At 44.8% G+C, this 13,613-nt stretch overlaps 1 long non-coding RNA gene across 1 annotated transcript; it reads left to right on the forward strand.

Moving 5' to 3' along the window:
* Positions 1-2,439: 2,439 nt before the first annotated feature.
* Positions 2,440-12,077, forward strand: LOC128105731 (uncharacterized). Its single transcript, XR_008216469.1, has 4 exons — positions 2,440-2,576; positions 10,315-10,370; positions 10,787-10,916; positions 11,337-12,077. It is a non-coding gene; the product is annotated as an uncharacterized LOC128105731 (long non-coding RNA).
* The last annotated feature ends 1,536 nt before the right edge of the window (positions 12,078-13,613 follow it).

Here is a 13,613-nt window from a genome sequence, read left to right on the forward strand (position 1 = left end):
TGAGGACCCACACTAGAGGCCATCCTCGAACCTCCACACAAAGTGGCACACACAGGAACAGACAAACATATCCACCTCAACCCTCACACACACACAAATACCCACAAACATACTCACACAAATACCCACAAACATACACATGCAAATAAACACACACATGCACAAACACACATGCACATACCCATAAATACACGTTTACATATACAAACACACACACACACACACACACACACACACACACACACAATTTAAAAGGGGAAAAGCACAGACTTAGAGGCTGAACCCACTGGCTCTCTTGGTGTCCCTGCCAGGCTGAGACTCTAGCCAGGCTTAGTGTTCTTATCAGCTGTAGAAGTGGCTGCTGAGCCTTCCATTCAGATTGACGTCTGCCCACGGGATGATGAAAGAGTGAACTAGAAAGGAAAACCTGTCTCATAAAAGAACTTAGCCTTGAAGAAAGAGATAAAACTTCTGGAAATGACCCCAGGTGTCGAACTGGCCCCTCAAAGCACCGTTGCTAAGATCCCCACCTGCTGCATGGTCCAAAACCTAAAAACTCAAGAGCATGAAGCAACCTTGAGTTTCATGTTTATTGGTTTAATTTTGTTTTTCCTAATATATAATTTATTTTTAGTTTATGTGCATTGGTGTTTGCCTGCATGTATGTCTGTGTGAGGGTGTCAGAAGCCTTGGAACTTTAGTTACCGACAGATGTGAGCGGCCACGTGGGTTCTGAGAATTGAACCTGGGTCCTCTGGAAGAGCAGTCAGTGCTCTTAACCGCTGAGCCATCTCTCCAGCCCCTAATTTTTGTTTTTGCTTTAGCATTTTGAAGCAAGGCTATCCTCTGTAGCCCAAACTAGTCTAGAACTTGCTATGTCGTCCAAGATAGTCTCAAGCTCATTTTCCTCCTGCCCCAGCTGTTACATGAATCCTAAACAGTCCTAATAAAAACCTGGAGCCAGATATTGGGGTAAATGCTGAAAGATCAGAGGAGACAAGCCACAGCCACTTCTCACCTCACCAACTCCTCCACAAATCCTCAGACTGAATGCCTCTGAGTCCTCAGCCGAAAGGCTCTCTAGTTCCTGTCTCCTCATGCCTTATATGCCTTTCTCCACCCAGCCATGTCAAGTCCTATCTCTTCCGAGTGCTGGGATTAATGGCATGTGTGCTTTCCAAATACTTGGGTTAAAGGTGTGTGCCACCACTGCCTGACTCTGTTTCTCTTCTAGACTGATCAATCTCATGTAGCCCAGTGTGGCCTTGAACTCACAGAGATCCAAACAGATCTCTGCCTCCCAAGTGCTAGGATTAAAGGTGTGTGTGCCCCCACTGCCTGACCTCTGTGTTTAATGTAGTGGCTGGCTCTGTCCTCTGATCTTCAGGCAGATTTTATAGAGTACAACAAAGTATCACCACACTCAGCCTCTCAGGCTGTCTCAGTGCTGAGACCGCAGGCATTACCACCACACCTGACAAAATGATTTTGAGTTTGGAGAATCCTGATGCATTAAAAAGTAATTATTTCTTTATGTCTAAATAAAATTCCACTGAGTATCATCCATCCCGCTAGGCTGGCTCATTTCTCTGGCAATTTTGAATTGATCAGCAATAAACATGGATGTGCAGGTATCTCTGTGACATGTGACTTTTGAGTACATGTCCAGTGAGAAGTTTAGCTGAATCATACGGTAGATACACTTCTAGCTGTTTGAGAAACCTCCACACTAGCTTCCATAGCTGCTCTATCAGTCTGCATTGGCCCCAACAGTGAATACCTGTTCCCGTTTCCCCACATCCTCCCCTGCCCCCAAACCAGCATCTGTTACCATTTGTTTCTAGATGATAGCAGTTCTGGCTGAGGTGACATGGAAGCTCAGGGTAGCTTCAATTTGTATTTTCCTGATGGCTAAGGATGTTGAATGCTTTAAAAATATTTATTGGCACAAGGCAGTGGCACACGCCTTTAATCCCAGCACTTGGGAGGCAGAGGCAGGTGAATCTCTGTGAGTTCGAGGCCAGCCTGGTCTACAGAGCAAGATCCAGGACAGGTACCAAAACTACACTGAGAAAACTTGTCTTGAAAAAAAAAAAAAACCAAACAAACAAAAAATTTATTAGGACTGTCTGTTCAGTTCGTGAACCCATTTACCAGTTGGCAATCTTGGTTTTGGTGTCCAACTTTTGCAGTTCTTTATATAGTCTGTGTATCAACCCTTGTCTAAAGTATAGCAGGCAAAGGTTCCTTGCCATTCTGTGGTCGTCCACTCTGCTGAGAGTTTCTTTGCTGGGCAGCTCTTCAATTTCCTGTAATTGTTTTTGCCAATTCGTGGGGCTATCTCCTGTGCTACTGTGGTTCTATTCAGGAAGTTCTTGCCCACTCATTTATTCTGTGCTGCGGAATAATCCTTCTGTACACTGTGAACATGTGTTGCTCTCATTGTTCATAAAAAGCTGATTGGCTGGTGGCTAGGCAGGATTTCTGGGCAGAGAGAACACTGAGGAGAAGAAGGGCAGAGTCTGAGGAGACGCCATGAGAGGCAGCGTGAGCAGGTTGGGAAGTGCGCACATGAGGTGAGTGAGCCTCGGGGCAGCACATGCATGAGTAGAAATAGTTAATTTAAGTTACAAGAGCTAGCTAAAAACAAGATTAAGCTCTCAGCCAAGCTTTTATAATTAATATTAAGTCTCTGTGTGGTTATTTGGGGATAGAAAAGTCCGCCTACAATTCTGAAATGTTTGCCATTAGGTGTTTCAGGTTTTAAATTAAGATAGACTTTGAGTTGATTTTTGTGCAGAGTAAGAGAAGTTGATCTCATTTCATTTTCTTCAGGTGGATATCCGTTTTTCTAAAGGATCAGACCTCTAATGTAGCTTCAAAACTTATAAGGACAGCTTCAACAAACACTACTATAATAAAAAAAAAAAAAAAAAACGACAGAATGTGAAAAAGTAGCAGGATGTGGTGTTACACTTCTAATCCCAGCACTTGGGGATGAAGGAAGGAAGATGTGGAGTTCAAGATTCGTCTGGACTATGAGGAAAGTGGGGGAAACTGAGGCAGAGAGAGACAGAGAAAGAAAGAAGCAAAATCAGATTCACAAAGATTTCTGCACTGAACTGACCCTGTAGGGACTGCATGTGGAGTACTTGCTTAACATGCACAGAGCCCCAAGTTCTGCCCATTGTTTGAAGTTGGGTATATGTGCAGTTAGATTCAGGTAAGCGTCCCAGGTTGGTAGGGACCCTGTTAGGAGAGCAATGTGTACACAGGCCAAACCAAGTAGAGTTCCAGGTCCCTAACCTGGGCTTAGAACTCCCTGCCTCACCTGGGATTCGTCAAACTCTGTCTTAAAAAATATATATGCATGTGTATGATAGATATGTATTTCTGAAAGACAAACATGACAGGGGAAATGTATAAAAATTACTTTGATATTAGAAAGTAACAAAGTTGGAAGACTCCACTTCCCACATCTAATTTCTCAATGGAAATATAATAATAATTAAATGTGGTGTTGACATAAGGATGGTCAATAGAACAAACCGAGAATCTACTAACAATCCTTTACACTTATGGTTGACTTTTGACAAGGTTATCAAGGCAAATGAATAAAGAAGGAACATTTCAACCAACAGTGCTGAGCCAACTGGACAGCAATGTTCAGAATAATTAAGCTGGATCTGTTTTTTCACCCTGACAGAGTCCAGCTCCAACCTATCAAAGGGTTCTTTGGGAGAGGAGAGAGGAATGAAGTTTAAGATAGAAATATAGGTGTAGAAAAAGACAGAGACATAAGATAGCTTTGGGAGGGCCCTGGGTCAATACCCACTCGCTTCAACTTTAATCATGATGGGCTTTTTATACACCAGCAAGGGGAGGAGCAAAAGATATCCCCCTCTCAAGGTTGAGGTATAAAGTACCAACAAGTGTAGACCCCTCAAAACACCTGAAAACCACGCCCTTGGCCAAATCATCCTGTTATGCAGCCCTGCTAGGTAAAGCAAGCTCAGACATTCTGACCTTGAGTAAGGCCTTACTAGGGAGTCTCTGTGGGCCCCCATATCACCCCAATGCAGAAACTATAACAGACCTAATGTAAGAGTTAGCTCTATAAAAAAAAAAAAAAAAACTTAGAATAAATTATAGAACCCAAAAGTCTTTGGCAAGCTATATGTAGTAGTGTAGGTGGTATGATCCCAGCACTCTGGATGAGGCAGGAAGATTTCAGTAAGTTCAAAGTCAGCATGGCCTACATAGTGACTTCCTGTTCAGCCTGAACTTTGTCTCAAAAAACACAAACACAGAGCTGGACAATGGCTCACTGGATAAGATCCCCCACTCTGTAAGCATGAAGATCCAGCACCCACATGAAAACCCCCATGGTTTCACGTGCCTGTAAGCCCAGCACAAAGGAGGGAGAGACAAGAGCTTGCTGGCCAGCTGATCCAGCCATGAAGACAAGCTCCCGGTCTGCTGAGAGACCCTGTCTCAAGTCAATAAGGCAGACAGCAACAGCGGAAGACACCAAATGTCTTGCTCCGGCCTCTGCATGTGTGCATACCAGCACACCCACACCAAAAAATAAAAGGGCAGTAAGAATCAATTTGGGGGCTGGTAGGGCCGGCTTAGTGGTAGAGTGCTTGCTCAGTGTGCATGGCACTCCAGTGAACCTTAAGCTTCAAGAAAGTGGAGAGCCCATGCTGATTCATCCCTATGGGCTAAGGCAGGAGGATTTCCATGTGTCTGAGGCTAGCCTGTGCTACAGACTAAGACCTCATCTGAAAAAGATGTAGGAGAGTGGGGGTGGACCTTAAGCTGGAGGAAAATATTTGCAAATCCCATATCTGATAAATAACTCATACTTTAACAAGGAGACAGCCAGCCATTAACACTATGGACAAAGGGTTTGAAGACAAACTCTTCCAGGAGATATACAAACACCTATCAGTAGTTGTGTGACTTTTCCAGGGGAATTATGAACAAATTTCTATTCACCCCAGACAGAGTACCCACAGCAGACTAAAACAGCAATCTCAGTCAAGCAAGCCTGGCTTGATGAACTCATGAGTTTATTAGGGTTACTCATCAGAGCATGGGAGACTAGAAGCCCACGTCAGCCGTGGTGATTTACAAAAGCTGTATCCCCAAACTCTGAACAACTTACAGGCAGCTCCACCAGAGTCTCCTCCAGCCATTGCTTACTGCTTCCATAACCCTGGGGAGGTTTGTGAGTCACTTAACGTTCTAAGTAGTCCAGGCCTGTGAAATGTATTAGCTTCCTTATCCTTAGGAATTTCTTTTCACCCTCCGGGAGGGAATACATCAATTCCTTAGGGAAATGCCAACCAAAGGCAGATTGAAATCACATGTTGGGACTGGAGAGATGGCTCAGAGGTTAAGAGCACTGGCTGCTCTTCCAGAGGTCCTGAGTTCAATTCCCAGCAACCACAGGGTGGCTCACAACCATCTATGAGATCTAGTGCCCTCTTCGGGCTTGCAGGCATACATGGACGCAGAACACTGTATACATAATAAACAAATATTTTTTTTTTTTTTTTTTTTTTTTGGTTTTTTGAGACAGGGTTTCTCTGTGTAGCTTTGCGCCTTTCCTGGAACTCACTTGGTAGCCCAGGCTGGCCTCGAACTCACAGAGATCCGCCTGGCTCTGCCTCCCGAGTGCTGGGATTAAAGGCGTGCGCCACCACCGCCCGGCATATTTTTTAAAAAGCTATTAAAAAAAAAAGAAAGAGACCACACATCACCTCCACAGTGTAGAGATCCAAGCTAAACCGAAACCATAGAGTGGAAGATCAAAGTTTTTAGACCAGACCCTAGTACTGTGACGGTCAGGAATCTGCTTGATGCCTTTCATATGAGATCAAGATAAACCAGACTCATTCCAGTATGAATGAAAACTGATTTTGTTCTGGTCACTGTATTAGTCCAGCCTCTCTGGCCCAAATCACAGGGGTCTTGTGACCAAGTCTCTAACCAGTCATACTGAGCATAGCCCTGGGTCAGTCGGCCTCTGGCGTCACAGTCCCTTACGATCAGTTCTCACCCACCTGCAGTGGATTTGCCTAGACCAGGTGGTGATCCTCAAAAAGACATTAGCAAGTGTTGGAAGGGATGTGGAGAACCAGTACCCGTGTACAGTGCAGATGGGGATGTAAAGTGTTCCCAACACCCGGGAAGCACTTTGGCAGTCCCTCAAAATGTTAAACGTAGGATTATCATCTAACTCAGAAATTCTCCTTCTAGTTCCCTCTCACAAGGAAAAAAATGAAAATATCTACACGAAGATATGAAAACATTTTCATTCAAAAACACACAAACATTCATAGTGGTGTTATCCAGAATTCCAAAGACTAGAGATGATGAAACATTTCAGAAACAGATAAACAAATGTGTTGCATCAGCACGTGGAACACTGTTGTGGAATCTCCAGGATACTTTCATCTACTGGTGTATATGCTACAGCGTTGCTGATCCTCAAAGATGTCCTGTGATAGCAAAGAAGCCATTATAAAAGATCTTGTCTTGACACTAGGTGTGGTAGTCCATAACTATAACCCCAACACTGAGGATGCTGAGGCAGGAGGATTGCTAGTCTCAGGCTAGCCTTGGCAGTTTAGCAAGACTGATTAAAAAACAAACAAGTGAAAGTCATATGATTCCACTAACGTAAAAGATCTAGAATTGCCGGGCGGTGGTGGCGCACGCCTTTAATCCCAGCACTCGGGAGGCAGAGCCAGGCGGATCTCTGTGAGTTCGAGGCCAGCCTGGGCTACCAAGTGAGTTCCAGGAAAGGCGCAAAGCTACACAGAGAAACCCTGTCTCGAAAAACCAAAAAAAAAAAAAAAAAAGATCTAGAATAGGTAAATCTATGAATTTCACTCGTTTGTTTTTGAATCAGTCTTGCTAAACTGCCAAGGCTAACCTGAAACTAGCCTTGGATTTTATCATATTTCCACAAAGCTGAGGGTTTCATTTTAAGTTATTTGTTTTATTTTGTTATTTGGGTTGGATTTTTGTTTTGTTTTGTTTTTCAAGACAGGGTCTCACTGTGTAGCCTTGGCTGTCCTAGACCTCGATCTGTAGACCAGGCTGGCTTCGATGTGCCTGCTGGGATTAAAGGCAACCAATATAGTACCACAAAGGAAAATAAAGAAGAGGAAAGTTGGTGCATCAGCTTTCTATGGGCACAATGGCACATGCCTGTCATCTCAGCACCTGGGAGCTGGAGTTCAAGGTCATCTACCCATATATAGCAACTCTGAGGACAGCTTAGGCTACATAAGATTTCACTTTAAAAAAAAAAAAACCAGCCTGGTAGTGGTGTTGCATGCCTTTAGATCAATTTTTTTAACCAAAATAAACTCCAGACTCACCATCCCACCAGAACAACCTTTCTCAGTCTTTTTAAAGAGTCAACTATTGCTGTCTTTCAAAAAGTTGTAATTGTTTATATGTGTGTTTTGCCTGTGTTTATCTCACCAAAGAAGGTATACAGATTCTGAGAAGAATCGACTGGTGAATGCTTGAACGCTCAGCCCTAAGTAAGCGAACAATGATACCTAATGAAATCCAGGAAGAGAGCCACATATAAATAGTTTAGTTTATAGCAGTTAAATGTGGCAATTCTAATAAGTGAGAAAAAGAAAACCTAGTCCATAAGCTGTGACTGGGACACCCCAACAGAAAAAAAACGAAAGACATTATAATTAGAAACTGAACAATGAATGACATCACAGAGAAGCTGAGGACATTCTCATAGGAGAAGCAAATTAATACCCACTGAAGAAGCCAGGTTGAATGGCTCTGACACCTAGTGACTCCAGAGTGAAGATAAAGTCAGAGTTAGAAATGGGAAGATCGATTAAAAGTTGATTTAAAGTAGTGAAGGCCTGGGCCCTTCACTATACTGCACTCCCTTATGCCTGCCTCTCCCACTGCAGAGAGGTCTCAGGTCTATTGTATTGGGGCGGGGGAGCAAACTGAGCTGTCTGTCTGCTTACCTGTTTATCCAGTGATCCATTTATTTCTTTTTACTTTATGTGTATGAGTGGTTTGCCTACTTGTATATCTGATTACCACATGCATACATTACAGGAGCCAGAAGAGGAAGCTGGATCCCCTAGAACTGGAGTTACAGATGGTTGTGAGCCACCATATGGGTGCTGGGATTCTAACCCTGGTCCTCTGGAAGAGCAGCCATTATTCTAACTGCTGAGCGATCACTCCAGCGCCCTGATTTGTTCCTTTAAAGACAAGGTGTCATGTGTTCCAGGGTAGACCAAAACTCACTCTGTAGCCCAGGATGCTCTTAACCCCTGATCTTCTTCCTTTCCCCTCCCAGGTGCTGGGATTACAGACATGAACCACTGCACCCTGTTTGGTTTTATCTTCTACTTTTGGGTTTTTGCTGTGGAACAATCCTTTTCTACACAATGAATATGTATTGCTCTCATCGGTTAATAAAAAGTTGATAGGCTGGTAGCTGGGCAGGAAGTTAGGCAGGAAAGCCAAACTCAGAAAGATGGGAAGGAGGGCAGTGTTGGGAGAGATGCCAGCCACTGAGCAAGAAGGACATGTTAAAAATAAGGTAACCAGCCATGAGCCACGGGGCAAAGTATAAATAGAAATATGGGTTAATTTAAGTGTACGAGTTAGCTAGTAAGAAGCCTGAGCTATCGACTGAGCATTTATAAGTAATATTAAGCCTCTGAGTGGTTATTTGGGAACTGGTGGGTGGCAGAGAAACATCTGCTTACAGGTTTGGGGTGTGTGCAAGGGGTGTGAGTGTGTACATGCTCATATGTGAATATGGACCAGTGTGTGTGATAATATGTGGAGACCTAAAAGTGACAACAGGAATCTTTACTGATCGTTCTTCCATTTTATTTATTTATTTATTTATTTATTTATTTATTTATTTATTTATTTATTTAGAGCCAGGGTCTCAATGTGTGGTTCTGGCTGGCCTGGAACTCACAGAGATCGGCCTGCCTCTGCCTCCTGAGTGCTGGGATTAAAAGCGTACATCTCTCCCAGGTGGGGTCTCACTATATAGTTCTGGTGGCTGGTGCTCACTATGTAGACCTGGCTGGGCTAGATCAGAGATTGGAATGCTTCTCTTTCCCTAGTGCTGGGACCAAAGGTGTTTGCTGCCAACCTCTTTGCTCTGTAGCTCTGGCTTGCCTGAAACTGAGGCTGGGCTACCAAGCAAAAAGGACTTTGAAAAGAAAAGTATTATAAAAAGTATGCAGTGGGGGGCTGGAGAGATGGCTCAGAGGTTAAGAGCACTGACTGCTCTTCCAGAGGTCCTGAGTTCAGTTCCCAGCAACCACATGGTGGCTCACAACCATCTGTAACGAGATCCGGTGCCCTCTTCTGGCCTGCAGGCACACATGCTGTATACATAATAAATAAATCTTTAAAAAAAAAAAAAAGTATGCAGTGATAATAAGACAATTATAGTAGAGGCTAATTTTAAATCTCTATAGTTATAGAAATAAGCAATTTGCTTTCAATTTTATTTTTAATGGCTGATGTTGGAAACTGAACTCAAAGCCTTGTGTGTGTATACCTGGAATGCACCCTACCACTGAATGACACCTCTATCCCTGAGCATGCTGTTTAAATAACCTGTGAGGCCAAAAAGAAACCACTTTTAAAAAAAAGACAAAAAATTCAAAGTTAAGAATATCTATTTTTAAAGTAGAAAGTGAAAAGACACAAATGGGAGAGAACTTGCAATAAAATTGACAAAGAACATGTTCATATTACACGAGAAAGTTAGACCAACACTCTACTAAAACAATGGACGAAACATGAGGAACCACCTCTGTATAAACGGAACAAGGATGGGCCAATGGGCGGGCCCCTTGCTTGCTTATTTCTTCACAACAGACTGGGATTATCAGATCAGAAGTTTGTCAACAGCACTAAGCCCAGACGTTTGCATATTCAAGAAGGGTTTTGTTTTGCTATAGATGAGCTCTTGCTATGCTTCCTAGGCTGGTTTTGAGTTCCTAGGTTCAAGGGTGCTCCTTGACTCAGAAACATCGGGCCCCACCCCAGCCCCCATCTAAGTGTTTTAAACTTTGCCCAAGTAAGCAGATCTTTAGCCACTCGCCCGCCATATTTGCCTGGATCTTATGAGCCTGTGACAAAACCTGCTAGTTACAGATCAGGTAAGTTCCGCAGCTGGGCAGTTCCTGGGTCACAAAGTCCCCGCTGTTAGATTCCGGGCTGCAGGCTAATCCAGCCACACTCACCTACAGCAGTCTTTCCCTCTCTCCCCAGACTCTCAGCTACTGGCAAGTCCCCCACCCCTCTGTGAATCTGTAACCTGCTCCCCGGTAAGTGTGAAACCCAAACAGGAGCCACATGGTGATACATTGTTATTAAGTCTCCATACCTTACAGGAATAAATTTCTATCTCCCAAGCCTAATGTATTCTGCAAACCAAGTTTTTTCAGCCTATGCTGAACTTGTAACCTCATGATGTATACCCACCTCTTTGCCTTGCTAAACTCCTGAACACCTATGATGACTCCCCTTCCACAGGATGTATTCTTGTACTTTTCGGCACGCCCCGCCCCCCCCAACTGGGCAGCCTTGAGGTGCTAACCACCAATTTTTGCAGTTGTTTTTGATCAACCCTAACCCTTCCCCATGAAGGGGACCTCAAATCCCAGACTTAGGATGAGGCAGCCAGTTGGCCAGTCCCAGACAAGGTCTGGGACAAAGTCGCCTAACTGGTTTTTTTCCTCAGGTTTTTTCCACCAGGATGCAAGGGAAGAAATGCTAAATCCCAGACCAGACAGACACTGTTGAAGTTGTGCTCATCTGTAGCCCTCTCCGTTAGGGTCCGAAAGAAGCCGCCAAGAAAGACCATCAGTCACGTATGCAATCAACAAGAGCATTTATTATTTCCAACATGTTGGGGTGGCAAATAGCGACCCCGAAGGGAGGTCACAAGCTCCTTTTAAGCAGAGTTAGGGGAAGTCCAGGGAGGAGGGATTAACCTGGTGCTGATTGGTGGAGGAAAGATTAGTCAAGGGACTGATTGGTGGGAGAATCTAGTGGTTGGGAACCTTCTGGCTGCAGGATAAGGAAAGCTATCTTTAGCTAGCTGAAGGCTGGAGGTGCCTGCTGATTGGTTGCCCCTGAGTTGTGGTCTTCCGGAGAACTGCTTGCTCAGCTCCAGACAGTTATAGTAAACCGAAACTAAGGCCCGGTCCCTGGCAGGACTATTAAAACCTGTCATGGCTCTGGTCTGGCTCCCCGGCCATCTCACTCTCCATCCTCATACTTGATTCCAGGATCCCTTCTGCTACAGGGAGAGACAGACACCGTACAGAGAACCCATCTGAGTCTATAAACAGTCTCTCCAGACGTCTGGATTCCAGGAGACTGACAGATGCCTTTTTCCTTCAGACTTCTGGGACATCAAAGGGCTGCTGGTGGCAATACATCTTCCTCCTGTATAATGGGTATGTCTTAACTTAACATGCCCCTCCTCCGCAGACCCTCAGAATGGTCATCACCCAGGAAGTTCCTACCTTCCCCCTGATGCCCAGGAGTCAACGACAGCTTGACTATATGACACATACTTCTGCCTTCCTTTAAGACCTGTAAGAAGCCGTTCCCCACTCTGCTATGGGATCCTGAACTCTCATCAGAGCCCCGCCCATGTTGCTGTCTGACCACAACATTAATAACTCTACTAATAAACCTCTTACCCCAAAGAGCAATTGGTCTTGGTACCCCACTTATACCCCAGACCGTTCACCCTTAGACTGCTGGACACTATGATGGTAAATTCTTTCCCCTGGAGTTTCCACATTTTCCTTAACGTTTGGATGGCTCTCCTCACTCCCAGAATCTCTGGATCTTATGTTGAGAGGAAGGGGTCTCCCTTGCAGTGCAAAATTGGCCCAAATAAAATGTGCCATCTTGTCATCGCTACAGCCATCTCCAGGTCATATCTTTTTCCTTGCTCAGCCCTGAAATCCATTTCACAGCAGAGGACTGCAGACAACCTATCCTAAGTAGAAGAGATGTTTAAGGGTAGATAATAAGGCCAGGATGGGATTCCATCTAACACCTATTGTTAGTAGGTGCTCTTCCTGGACCCGGATGTGGAAATTTCTGGCAGCCAGTAGGCTCCAGAATGCTGATAGCTGTTGAAGCAGCCCCAGCGGCTGCTAAAGGGAAGCAGGTGATAGCCTGTAAGATCACCATGGCAACCAGGAAAAGGACAACTTTCTTACAAGAGTCTGTTTTCACACAGCTGTAGAGAGAGGCAGAGCCCTGCCTACCTTCCTGTTAACTTTTGGCAACTTTCAGCGGGCTTATGATTCTTCCCCGGTTGACAGTTCTTTCCCGATTGGTCTTTTTTTTTTTTCTTCTCCCCCATCTTATTTGCATACCCACAATCTGTCAATCAGGGCCCAGCTGGCACCCTATAAATTCATACACATAGACAGAATCACAGAATTATTGGAGGAAGAAGGCACGGAAGGGTTCAGGGTCCAGCTTCTGGCTCAGGCTGGGGTCTGAGGGTGGAGGGCGGGGAGGGGTGCGCTGATCTCCAGGCGCCCCTGCCGTTTTCAGAGGAAGCCTAAAGACTTCAGGGTCTGGCTCTCAGCGGGCTCACTCTTCAGAGAAGCAAGACTGTCTTCAAGACTCACCGGGATGGACTTGCCAGGGGCTCCATGTGCCTAAGGCTTCTGCCACCTGGAGCTTCTCCTCTGAGTAGGGTGTTTGCCCAAGCCAGCCTCACCCATTCCTGCCTCAGACTCTAAGACACCGCACTTCAGCTGTAAAAGGGAGCTTGCCTCTGCAGCTGCCCTTAGCCCCTAAGACCCACAAGAGATGTGCCTGCTGTTACGGTTATTCCTGTTGATGATCTGAAAACTTGTTCTGCAAGGCACTGCTGTTGGTTGGGACCCCAAAGCTCGCTGAAAGCCTTCTCAGGGCTATAATGCTTCTTGCAGGCCCCCTGCTGGTCCCAGAGTCCAAACCTGTTCCATTTGACTTGTTAAGTCCCACGTGGTAATTTCTTTAAAGTTGTTTTTATTCCACTTAAGGTTGTTGATCCTGAATCAACAGTAAGGTACCTCCTATTTGTACACTCTGCTTTATCTGCCTACTCCATTCTTGGAGGAGGGTGTGACAAGAACCCGCTTGGAGACAGGAAATGTTCTTTGCCAACCACCTTACTTTTCGATAACAAAAGTTAAGATCTGAGGTATTAGGGCTGGAGAGATGGCTCAGCGGTTAAGAGCACTGGCTGTTCTTCCAAAGGTCCTGAGTTCAATTCCCAGCAACTACATGGTGGCTCACAACCATCTGTAATGAGATCTGGCGCCCTCTTCTGGCATGCAGGCAGAACACTGCATACATAATAAACTCTTAAAAAAAAAGATCTGAGGTATTAGAGAAAGCATAAATACTAGCTGTAAGTAAATGTTCTGTGACTTCTCCTGTGGAGATGCAAACATCTGCTCACTTGAGATAGGGGATGAATGACAGGCCAAAGTCCTGACTGTACCGAAGTCCAACTGGACAAACCTGAGTTTACTGGGGTTACTTGC

The sequence above is a fragment of the Peromyscus californicus genome, unplaced genomic scaffold (assembly GCF_007827085.1).
Source record: "Peromyscus californicus insignis strain IS unplaced genomic scaffold, ASM782708v3 Scaffold_9__1_contigs__length_137607984, whole genome shotgun sequence".
Taxonomy (NCBI): domain Eukaryota; kingdom Metazoa; phylum Chordata; class Mammalia; order Rodentia; family Cricetidae; genus Peromyscus; species Peromyscus californicus.